Source organism: Megachile rotundata, chromosome 16 (assembly GCF_050947335.1).
Source record: "Megachile rotundata isolate GNS110a chromosome 16, iyMegRotu1, whole genome shotgun sequence".
Classification (NCBI taxonomy): Eukaryota; Metazoa; Arthropoda; class Insecta; order Hymenoptera; family Megachilidae; genus Megachile; species Megachile rotundata.
Genome location: NC_134998.1, coordinates 8612412 through 8620215, shown reverse-complemented (window position 1 = coordinate 8620215; position 7804 = coordinate 8612412).

Here is a 7804-nt window from a genome sequence, read left to right as displayed (position 1 = left end):
CACTTCTTATTACTGGAAGATAACAAAGAAATGGCGGTGTCTAATAAAAGATGCCCTAAAACTTTGTCGTTCAAGGTTTATCGATACCGTGTCCAATTTTACGAACCGCGAGGGAAAAGTCGGACGTGTCATTGAAGCAGTTCATGCACATCGTCGGCAAACGAATACAGTTACCTATTTTGCAAGACGTCAACCTCTAACTTCTCCACGTTAGATAATTACTCATTTACGAGTCGAGACGCTTCGATCGCGCATTAACGAACAAAAAGCGAGCAGCAAGAAATTACTATTCAAAGTCGTCTAACTTATTAGTCTCGATTGTCTCGAACGTGTGCAGTACGTCATTATGAAACACGTTAATCGCTTTCCATGCAAGTACACCGTGTCTGTTACCGTCTACAAAACAGATATTCCACTTTTTGCCCAAGTACGACTGACGGAGCAAGATGTTCTCATTTAAATCTCCATTTTTCTTCCAACAGGAAAAAAACGTCGGTGCATTGATTTCAAGAGCGTTACTCGCCTTCCTGTTTCCCTTAGCCGTTTCATATTGTCGAATCACCCGACACGAGTTGCTTTTAAGTACTTTATTTCTTCGAGCTTACAAGTTTCGAGTACAGTTATGTTATTTTGGTATAATTGTTACGGACGGGTGGAACCGGCAAAGAGACTGTGGATTACTGACCCTGGGTCCTCGGGTCCCAGTTTTATTAGGGGGGTTGCACTGGAAAAATGGGAGCGGCAACGGAATTTTAGGGGGATTAGGGTAATTAGGATGGGAGGATCTGGGAAATGGGATTGGAGACGGGTCTGATTGCACCGGATTGAAAACAGAGTGCGGATGCAGAAATATTGGGGTAGGAATTTGGACGCAAAGGGAAAGTGAGGTGGTTTGTAGGTAGCTGAGGGTTGATGAGAATAAGTGCAAACAGCTGGTGGAGGAAAGACAGATGCCACGTTCCTAAATGTCTACGTCCTCAAATCTCTACGTTCTCAAATCCTCACTCCCAATATTTTGGATGGAATATTTGGATGGAAAGGGAAAGTGAGGTGGTTTATAGTTGAGGGAAAGTTTATACGTAAGGAGTAAGTGCAAGTGGAGGAATGGTCGACGAAGGGTTTGTTTGAATTTGGTCAATACACGCTGTTATTTAAACGAGAACAATTAGTTTAAATATCTGGAGGGAGCAATATCGAGGCGCGTGTCGACGACCTATCGACACACGGAAATTAGATAAGGGGTCGACTTGCTCAATCTACATATTTACGCATACAGATTCGATTTATCTGTCATTCAGAAGCTTTCGCGTTTTCTGCAAAATTTGTAATTTCTAATTAGAGTGTTTGAAGAATTTGGAAACTTGACCCATTAAAATGATTGAAAACTAAGAATATTGCAAATTTAGGAAAATTGAAAGAACAGTAAATTTGAAAAGTTGAAATCTGACAAAACAAAAAAGTGCAAATTTTGAAGAACTAAATTTATCAAATTAAAATTTGAGAAAATTGTAAAAACTGTAAAACTTGTAAAAATTGCAAAAATTCTAAAAATTCTAAAAACTCTAAAAATTCTAAAAATTCTAAAAATTCTAAAAATTATAAAAATTATAAAAATTCTAAAAATTCTAAAAATTATAAAAATTGTAAATTTGTAAATTTGCATAATAAATTTATAAATTTGTAACATTAAATTCCAGGAATTAATTGTCAAACATACGAAGCGGCGATTTTCTGTGACTTCAAGTAGATACAGAACGTGGACTTAGAAAGAGGTTGGGAACTTTCCCTTTCGCCGAAAAGAAGAACCGAAATAAAGATAGCCGGAAAAGCTCAATTTGAGGATCGAGTTATCGCGTGTTATTCATTGAGGCATCAGTGAGATATGGTTCTCGTTATTTGATTATACGATTTACTTTTACGACATGGAAGTAGCGCGGTATAATGGGAGAAGGAGAAGCAGGAGGTCCAAGTGGATAATGACATCGGTGGATACGTGGTTGGTTTATCAGTTATTCAGCGAACTGACACCGGTGTCATCGCGACCGATAACTGACTATTCTCGCTATCCGCGTGTTTTGTGAATTTTTTATTTTGCTGGAAGGAAGAGTAACTTATTGATTTTCTATTCCGTAAATTTTTCTTAAAATCCTTGTAAACATTTTCTATGTTCTTTTTAGAGTTTCTGTAAACTGTTCTTGAATACTTTTTCGAATTTTGTTTTTAACTCTCTTTGAAATTTAAAATAAGTCTAAAATATCCATAAACTCTTCTTAAACTCTCCCTGAAGTCTCCTTAAAATTTTCACAAACTTTCTTTGAATTTTCCCTAAATTTTCTTTGAACTTTCCCTAAACTTTCTTTAAACTCTCTAAAATTCCCCTTTGAACTTTAACATCTCCCTAAACCCCCAATTCCTCCCAAAATCTCCCTAACGAGACCATTTGATTCCCCATCCCAGGTGCACACCCCTCTCGATATATGGCAATGTCTCACATATCAAGATATCTAAATCATCCAAGTACCTCACACTTCGAATGACAATCTTGGAATAATATCACAGAAAACGGTAAGAAATTCTTACAAGCTTTCTTCATCGTAAACTTCTTTATTCGCATACTTTACAATCATCATTACTCATTTGTACATCACAATAAAATAAACATTTTACAAGCAGTTACAAGAAACAGAAGCTAATTGTTCACCTGTAAAAAAGACTGAAAGAACAACGTTACTGACCTATTCTCTTTTAAGTCGGTTAATTACCGTGACTACTGTTTATTCAAATTCAGTCGTGTCTTCGTTAACGGCTTATGACTTATTTGTCAGGTGCGTCAGTCGGAACAAACTAATCACAGCTACAATATTAAAGGAGACAACGAAAGTTGAAATGTCATATTCTGTATATAGTAAACCTTGACCATGCAAATTATAATTGCACTCAAACTTCAGGGAGTATTAAAAATTCGGGGAAGGTTAATTACAGTTGGAGTCAGACTCGTGAAAGGGGGAGCTACTGCAAGCTTGATATACGGTTGTCAACCCACGAGTTGGCGCGACAACAGGTTCACATGTAGATAGCTTCATATTTTAGACAGCTATAGGTCTCAGTTTTAAGTAGCTCTAGATCTTGATTATAGATAGCTTTAGGTCTTGACAAGTGTCCATATGTAGTTTAATCTTGCAAGGTATAGTTTACATAGACTTCGATAATCCAAATGTCTTCAAATTTTAGATAGCCCTTCACAAGTGTCCACATGTAAGTTTATGTTCCATTCGAAAGAGACTTTAGATAGGTGCCTTCGGTAACTGTCCACATGATACCTTCAAATTTTAGACAGCTTCAGATGTCGACAATTGACATACAGATAACCCACGAGATGGCGCGTGACCCAAAATAAAAGAAGCTCCTCACCGTGAACACTTCCAGTTACATTTCGGCGCATAAGAATAATAATGACAACAACTGCTGAAGGCAATGGCTATCTCGCTCACTCGAGAGACGTTTGCCGACTCTCATTGTTTTTCGCCTAATCGGTGCGCGTGACCGGCGAGAGCCAATTGTTCCGCCGAAAATACGTGTGAGGCGTCCATTTTTCTATTCTGACTAGCTCTTCTAAACACGTCGGCTTCGCGCGCCAACTCGTGGGTTGACATCGGTATTGTACTTTTGGGCGCCATCTTAAATGTACACCGATTGCAAATGGCGGTTTGGCGTCAGCTGAGAATATGGAGATTTGAAAGTTTGAGAATTTGGAAATTTGGTAATTGGGAAATTGAGAATTGGGGGTATGGAATTGGGGAATATGGGAATTGGGGAATGTGAGAATTGGGGAATGTGGGAATGTGAGAATGTGGGAATTGGGGAATGTGGGAATTGGGAAATGTGGGAATTGGTGAAAGTGGAATCGGGGAATGTGAGAATTGGGGAATGTGGGAATTGGTGAAAGTGGAATCGGGGAATGTGAGAATTGGGGAATGTGGGAATTGGGAAATGTGGGAATTGGTGAAAGTGGAATCGGGGAATGTGAGAATTGGGGAATGTGGGAATTGGGGAATGTGGGAATTGGGGAATGTGGGAATTGGGGAATGTGGGAATTGGGAAATGTGGGAACTGGGGAAAGTGGAATCGGGGAATGTGAGAATTGGGGAATGTGGGAATTCGGGAATGTGGGAATTGGGAAATGTGGGAATTGGGGAAAGTGGAATTGGGGAATGTGAGAATTGTGAAATGTGGAATTAGAAAATGTGGGAATTGAGAAAAGTGGAATTGGGTAATGTGGCAATTGGGGAAAGTAGAATTAGGAAATTGGGAAATCGATAATTTGAGAATTTATAAATATAGAAATTTACGAATGTAGAAATCTAAAGATACAGAAATTTACAAGTTCAAGAATCTCTAAATTTGGAAAATTGCAACCGTAACCAATCTAAACACAGCTCCAAGTGCCAACTCGTGGATTGACATCGGTATTGTACTTTTGGACGCCATCTTAAATGTACCCCGATTGCAAATGGAGGTTTGGTTGTCAAGTTTTGTTGGTCGCGCGCCAACTCATGGGTTGACATCGGTAGTATGGTAATCGAATTTCTACGGTGAGGACATCATATTTCTTCGGGGAGAATCTCTATCTCCCGAGACACCTTGATAGGGGCGAATCGAAAATCCTGCGCACATGTAGACGTAACACGATCGTTTTGACAGGACGTGCTCGATCTAGAGGACCAGCTTAAATTTCGTTGTGGTGTACGTTTACCCAAGAAGGAAAAAACTATTATTGTAACCATAGCGAATATTCGAAGTAGATTCCTCTTCGAGATTCGAAGGGCTTCTTCCTTCCGGAAGAAACTTGTCAATACGAAGCCTCTCGTTCGAATTCCTTTCTGTTCAATTTTGTGTACTTCCTGCTAGTTCTAATCGGTTATAATCGACGTGGAAAGGAATTGCGTAGAACTTAGGTGCGTGGCTCGTGAGTTGGCAGATGGATTCTATTGGACTGAAATACATGACATAACATTCAAACTGTAATTTTCCAAATTCCCAAATTTTCAATCTGTCAAATCTACAACCCATAATTTTAACACACACATAAACGTAGGTCTTCAAAGACCCATAACCTCCAATTCAATGACCCATAACCTCCAAATCAATGACTCGTAACCTCCAATTCAAGGACGAATATCCAACCTCAAAGAATTCTCACTTGTCGAATACAATCATAGCAAATAATCCCAGAATCTGCAGTACGTGATTAATTTATCCCTACGTTTTAATTTTAAATCGCCCTATCGATCATTCGCAGTAACGAGCGTGTTTCATTGCTCCCCTTGCGCGTCTTGAAAAAACGTGCGTGCTGCTCACGAAGCATGAATTATGAGCTAATTCCGGAGGAATTAGAGCGTGACGACGAGCCACGTATTTGTTTTACCTCGTGCTCGTACACATTGCCCAGGGTGTTTGTAAAGGGCTAACGGCACGCGCCTCTCCCGCCGCCATTACGGAAATCGTAAACAAATCACAATGGCCGATACAATCGACGTGTCGAATTTAAGTAAAAACATCAGGTAGCGAACATTCTACGATTACGCATTTTTATGCATCTTTGTTCGGTTCAGTTAGCTAAGTCATAGGAGATGATTCACTTTGCGACTGTTGAAACATCATCGAAGACTGTGATGATTCGTTTGTGGTTGACTTATAATGGTGAATAATAGAGAATAATAATTCTGCGTATGATATCATCGGGTGTTCAGTTTTGAAATATTGTCTGAGGTCTTTTATGACGAGATCTTGGTTATGTCGTGTAAGAGTACGAGGCGTTATTTTAAGGAGGAAACAAATGTGATATGTATGTGGAGAATGTAGTGCATACTAACCTATAAATCTATAAGACATCTAATATGATAAAATGTCTCTTATTAAGGTTAGGTTAGATGTCATACAGCAACATAATCTTACTAAAACATTTATTTATAATTACATTGATTAACATTATTTATTTTTACATACTAAACATACAAGTTTATAAACATATGTGCACCTAAAATAAATATACATACCCTAAAGCAAATATATATATACCTAAATAAAGTTGAGGTTATTAATTAAATATTAAAGTTAGGTTAGGTCTATGAACATTGATTAACATTATTTATTTTTACATACTAAACATACAAGTTTATAAACACATGTGCACCTAAAATAAATATACATGTCCTAAAGTAAATATACATATACCTAAATAAAGTTGAGGTTATTAATTAAATATTAAAGTTAGGTTAGGTCTATGAACATTGATTAACATTATTTATTTTTACATACTAAACATACAAGTTTATAAACACATGTGCACCTAAAATAAATATACATGTCCTAAAGTAAATATATATATTCCTAAATAAAGTTGAGGTTACTAATTAAATATTAAAGTTAGGTTAGGTCTATGAGCATCAATTCAAGAACACAGTATAAGAAACTATAGATCGAAAATGAAAGAAATTCATTCAGTTTTACTGTTTCACTAAAATGAATTTTTATCTACGGAGTTTCAAGAAGTATCACACCCTCCGTAACCTAACATTTTACATCCTGACCAGCTGTGTCTTCCGGATCGCAGGAAACCGTACGAACGTCCGTTTCCACCCTCTACGACCAATAACAGGATGTCGAATAATCGATAGATCGTGGGCGACAGTGATTGCTCGTCCGCTGACATTTTGATGGAAACGAGGTAATACTGCCGTCTGATATATGGCAGCTGTAAAACACGCGCTTTTTTTTCAATTTCAGTATTGCGAATTCAAATTTCAAGTGAATTGTGTTATTGGACACATTTTGTTCTTGATGATGTGAAATTGTTTTTAGGGTGAATTTTATTGTTGAAGTGTGAGTGGAAGTATGTGGTGGAGATAGGTACGGTGGACTCTTGTTATATTGCCGGTAGAGGAGAAGATTTTAGTATGGTTGTGTAGTACTGTATTACTGTACTGTCTACTGTGCTATTTTACTATTACTATTATTAGTATTACTATTACTATTGCTATTGCTATTGCTATTGCTATTACTATTGCTATTACTATTACTATTACTATTACTATTACTATTACTATTACTGTACTGAGTTACTATACTATCCTAGACCCTTACACTCCTAGATCCCTACATTCCTAGTACCCCATGTCCCCAGATCCCCACACTCCAAGTCCCCCAATATTTCTAGATCCCCACACTCCTAGTCCCCCATATCCCTAGAATTCCCATATTTCTAGGTCCCCATATTCCTAGGTCCCCATATTCCTAGGTCCCCATATTGCTAGGTCCCCATATTCCTAGGTCCACATATTGCTAGGTCCCCATATTCTTAGGTCCCCATATTGCTAGGTCCCCATATTCCTAGATCCCCATATTCCTAGATCCCCACACTCCTAATCCCCCATATCCCTAGAATCCCCACACTCCTAATCCCCCTATCCCTAGAATCCCCACATTCCTCGAATTTCCATATCCCTAGAATCCCACACTCCTAATCCCCCCTATTCCTAGAATCCCCATATCCCTAGAATTCCACACTCCTAATCCCCCATATCCCTAGAATCCCACACTCCTAATCCCCCATATCCCTAGAATCCCCACACTCCTAGAATCCCCATAACCCTAGAATCCCCACACTCCTAATCCCCCTATCCCTAGAATCCCCATATCTCTAGAATCCCACACTCCTAATCCCCCCTATTCCTAGAATCCCCATATCCCTAGAATCCCACACTCCTAATCCCCCATATCCCTAGAATCCCCACACTCCTAGAAT